The 5373-nt window shown below is 38.6% G+C and overlaps 1 pseudogene; it reads right to left on the bottom strand.

Annotated features, from left to right (window-relative positions):
* Positions 1-2470: 2470 nt before the first annotated feature.
* Positions 2471-4841, bottom strand: LOC109458894 (stress-70 protein, mitochondrial pseudogene; annotated as a pseudogene).
* Between the last annotated feature and the right edge of the window lie 532 nt (positions 4842-5373).

Here is a 5373-nt window from a genome sequence, read left to right as displayed (position 1 = left end):
GCTGTCCTATATGTGGTCCATCATTGATCAAAACGCATTATTCTGCACAGAATAAGAGTGTCACTAGCCTATATTTTGAATTTACATTTTTATTAGTTCTTAGCTATGATTAAATTAGGTTAATAGTCTCTGTTCTCTTCTTTCTCAAATGACATTTCTGTAACAATGTAAAATCAGATGAGTAAACTGTGAGAATGATGAATATTCATCTTTCAGGTGTTTTTAACTAGTATTATACATTAATAAACCCATAATTTTCCACCAAATGGAATGTTGTTATCTCCTACTGAAATTTGTATGCTCATTTTTTCTTTTTTTTTTTCTTTTTTTTAATTTTAAATACTGGTACCTCTCTGGTACTTTTGATATATCAGGGAATATTCAGTAGCCTCAAGATACATTCTTAGATTATGAAAGCATAATACATTTTAATTTCTGTAAGCATTAAATGAATAGCTAGCAAAGAAATGGAATCAAATGCAAAGAAATTGGTACAAGGAAAACAACAACTTAAAAATGATGTTATTTGATATGATATCTCGGGTGTTTAATCTGGTTAGTTTTAATATCATCTTTATCACTTATTGTTTTTTAAAATCCTATTATTGCAAATGTCATAAAAGGAAAAATAAACCTAGAAAATTCCAATAGTAGAGAACATGTTATTGTGGAATTGTTTTTATTATTTCAAAAGTCTATGATTAAGGACTTACCCAATGTTATGCTGAAAACAGCTCAGATCAGATCAGCATAGACAATTATGTTCATTGTTTTCAAACTACATATTTGGTTTTCTCAGGTTGTACCTTGAAAATGGCCACTGTGGGAATGTTTACACCAAAGAAATGGGCAAAATTAAAAAAAAAAAAAAAATCAAGCTTTATTTTTTCTTTTTGATTTTCCTAATTTATTTGAGTGTTGGATATTAAACATTTCTCAGCACATCACTGGAGATCAATGTGACAAAAATATTAACATTCTGTGGAATCAGTTAAATATTTGTCTTATTTGTTGCTACATATGGGGCTTAAGGATATGAAGTTGCTTTCAGTTAATTATGTCAAGCCATCTATTAAAAGAGAAAACATGAAGCGTTTCAACTGGTCTAAAATATTGATAATGAGATGCTTTAAAAGTATGGCTTAAATTTCCCTCTTGGCAAGGTAAGTGTATACTTTAAGAAAACAAATGTAAGTAAATGTGAATTAGTTCCTTCATAAAAATCTCTTGGGGAAAGCAAGTCATCAAACCTCTACTGTTTGAGTCCCTTAACTTAATTTTATTTAATGAAAGTATATTCTTTGGAAGCCTACATGTTTTTTTTGTTGTTGTTTTTTTCGTTTTTGTTTTTTATGAGATATTCTATCAGGCTCATAGGTGAATAGAGTCTGAATGAAATAATCTGCAGTGCTGAAAGGATACAAAATAGGCTGAAACTTGAGGGAGGTCAAACTTAGAAAACTCAATTTACATTGTGCTTCTTTTTGTCTCAATATTTTATATATACCAGGGGTGCCAAAGAGATGTTGTCTATGCTCAAGCAGTACTTTGCCATAATCAGAAGTGTCTGGATGCAGATGGTAACCATTTTGAGCACCTCTTGCAATTGCAGAAGTCAAACATGACTTGTATTCATCTTTTGTTATTGGTATATATTGCGTATTACAATTAATACAGTTTGCTTCCTTTCTTAAAATTTGTATACTTTGTTTCCTGGTACCCCCAGTGTGTTTGTGCATGTGTGCACGTGTGTGTGTGTATGTGTGTGGTGTTTTTTTTGTTTGTTTGTTTGTTTGTTTTCATATTTATTTGTTTTAAAAATCCAGAATGGATCAAAAAGAACAGTCAAGGATACAGGTACCGGACAAAGGCCAGAAAGTAGCTAGAAAAATATGCCTTAGGAAAATTAGGAAGTCTTATGACCTTGTTTTAAAAGCTATACATAACATAAATAGGTAGTTTAGTTTCTTATTGATCTGGCTCCTCCTGCTCTACCTCTGAACATGGCACAGCTAGCTTGCCTTGCAAAGCCTCAGCTGCAGAATACCATTTACCACACAGGCTGGTACAACATACTAACTAGAACTATCTCATCCCCATCATGGTCTCATTCCAGGTCTCTCACTACCTTCATTACTGTGTGTGAGATGGTTTCACCCCTGGAAAATATGGTTACTTCAGCACAAGACAGAGTTATATTTTTATCATGGTTAAGAAATCATCTTCCCCTCTTTTATGTGCAACTGAAAAATAATGATAGGCGGAGGACAGAACATTGTGAACTTTGTGCTGTTGGAATTATCACTCATTAAATGAGCATCACTAAATTTACATATTAAGGGAATTATATATAGAATGCTGCAAAAACAGAGTAAAATACTGGTTTGTCCATTTCTGCTCATTTCTGCTCTGCCCTTCATTCCCAAACATCATAATGTTGTCCTTTTGGCTCCAAAGTTTACCGCTACTACTATTTCCCCTCCTTTTGATCTTCCTTTTGTTCCTTCGTGCCAGAACTTCCAGAGCCTTGTCACCCAAATGCCATCTTTGTATGTCATTTCGAAGAGCTTCAATGATGCTTCCTGAAGGGAAAATGCTGCCTGCCTTATGTGTTCTCCAGTTTCACTATCTTTTCGAGCCAGGAGTTCCCTCATTTTGGAAATCTCTCTTCTTTTAGCTTGTTGCACTCATCAGCAAGCAGTTGGACCTTGAGTTCTCCCATCTTGCTTTCTGTGTCATGAATAATTCCTTCAGATATATGAACTGCTTCAACTCATACCTTCTTTTGCCTGTCTTCGTTAGCATACTTCTCTGCAATATTAGCTATATTTTTATTATCATCTTTGCTTATCACGCTAGAAGACTAGATCACAATCTACTGTTCACATCCTGTACCCTTATCTTTGGCAGAAACATGCACGATCCTATTGGAATCAATGTCAAATGTAACTTCAATCAGAGTGACAGCACAAGAGGCTGGGAGGATGCCAATCAAAGTAAACTATCCAACAAGTTTGTTGTCTCCAACCATCTCTCTCACCCTGATACATTTTAATCTCCACTTGAGTGTGACCATGAGCAGCCATAGAAAACACCTGGCTTTTCTTGGTTGGAATAACAGTATCCCTGTTAATAAGTTTGGTAAACATACCTCCTCAAGTCTCAATACCCAGAGAAAGGGGAATGACATCCAGGAGCAGCACTTCTGTGACATCACTGGCCCACATACCTCCCTGAATGGTAGCTCCAATGGCCACAGCCTCATCAGGACTGAGAACTTTAGTTGGGGCTCAGCCAGAGAGCTCCTGCAAAGTCTGCTGAAACTTGGGTATTCTAGTCATGCCAAGATCCCTTCTCTTATGTCACTCTTGCTGACTTCTGCATCTTGCATGGCTTTTTGGCATGGGGCGATGGTCCTCCTGATTAGCTCAATGACAGTCTCCTCACATTGACCTGGGTCAGCTTCATATTCAACTGCTTGGGTCCAGAAGCATCCATTGTAAGATATGGCAAGTTGATGCCATTCTGTCCAGATGAGGAGAGTTCACATTTAGCATTCTCAGCAGCTTCCCGGACCCTTTCAAGTGCCATGTTGTCTTTGATCAAATCAACCCTTGTCTCTCTTTTGAACTCCTTCACAATGAATGCATGGTAGCAAGGCTTGGTCAAAGTCTTTCTGTCATGCAGGGACTCAATTCCTGCTTCCCGCACCAGAATGCAGGATATGGTGAGGCCAAAAAGGAATACCAACAAAGCCACAGATAGGGGAGTCATACCACTATATTCTCGCTAACGTTTGGGTTGGAGACACAGGAAGCAAGAACCCCAATCTGCCATCCACATCTCTGCCAACCAACCCACCCCCTTGCCAGCGTAGCCACAGCAGTTATATTAGTGGCTAATGGTTAACCAATAAGAGCTGATGACCACCCAGGCACAGTGGATGGCCATCTGATTATAGCTGATGGCCATCTAATAACCAAACCAGCACCTTTCCACGTGAGGCTGAGAGCCTGGAAACTGCTCTCTGGGACTCTGTCTCCACACTTCCCCACCTAAGAAGTATATCTCCATTGGTGGACTTCACCTCAGTACCCCTTTCTGAATTTCCAGGAGTTCTACCACCTAAATCATATACAGCAATGACTTTGTCTTTTGATTTTTCTAGACCATTGGCCAGAGCAGCAGCTGTGGATTCATTAATTACCCGAAGCACATTTAGTCCAGCTATCTGGCAGCATTCTTCGTGGCCTGTCTTTGAGACTCATTGAAATAAGCTGGGACTGTGATCAAAGCATTTTTGCTGTATGCCCCAAGTAGTTTTCTGCACTCTTTTTCATCTTCATCAGCACAAATGCTCTAGTCTGAATTGGAGAATAAAGTTTTCCATGGGCTTCAACCCAGGAATCACCATTGGAGGCATAGATAATTTAAAAGGGAACTTCTTAATGCCTTTCTGGACTTCAGGGTCATCATATCGCTGGCCAATGAGACTCTTGGTGGTATAGAATGTGTTGTTTGGGTTGGTAATAGTGTGTCGCTTGGCTGGCATGTCAATAAGTCACTCACCGTCTGTAGTAAAGGCCACAGCTGAAGGGGTTGTTCTCCAGCACCTTTGCTTGTTTACCTTCCATAACTGCCACAAAGGAGTCAGTAGTACCCACATCAATACCAACAACTGCTCCCTTGATTGCTTCTGATGCATAATCCTGCCTTGAAACAAATATAAAAATCTCATTACTAAGGCTATTCCAGCCATCATGGTGGCAGGTGACTGTGGGGCCCCAGGAGACTGCAGCTGTGATGAGATGGGCAGCCATGCCTCAGCTGGCACTTATCATGGGAGCTACGTGCAGGGAGTACTAGGCAGCAAAGAGGCGCTGGGGCAGCCAGGAGCTGCACTGGAGTGGGGGGAGGGGGATGAGGGTGGTGGGAGTGGTGAGGGGGTGGAAAAACCTATCATGTGTATTATTGAAAAGGCCATGATTATTCTATTTCTATGTAACAATGAAATATTTCACCTTAAAACTTTGGGATTAAGATCCTTCCCCAATAGTGTGCGTGCATGTATTTTAAAATTGCAGAATTTAACTAGGATAGAAAATTAATATTTTAGGTAAAATCTCAGATTTCCCAAATTCTGTGGAAAGCCATTATGAAATACCTATTAAAAATGAGTTTGTCTTAGAATTCAGAGGACAGAACATTTGCCTAACAGCACTGTAGCAAAGGTTAATGGCAATGGGAAGATAATAATTAAGAAACAGTAGTCAGCATCAGCAGCTTTCTTGATTTCCTTAGAATTTGTGATATACTAGTCAGTTTTCACATACATTGATTATTGTTGCTTTCTAAATGCTATATTAACAATGT

This window comes from Rhinolophus sinicus, chromosome 16 (assembly GCF_057876585.1).
Source record: "Rhinolophus sinicus isolate RSI-liver-muscle chromosome 16, RSI-T2T, whole genome shotgun sequence".
NCBI lineage: Eukaryota > Metazoa > Chordata > Mammalia > Chiroptera > Rhinolophidae > Rhinolophus > Rhinolophus sinicus.
The sequence above is the reverse complement of the archived record's forward strand: the minus strand, read 5'-3'. Positions and strand labels throughout refer to the sequence as shown.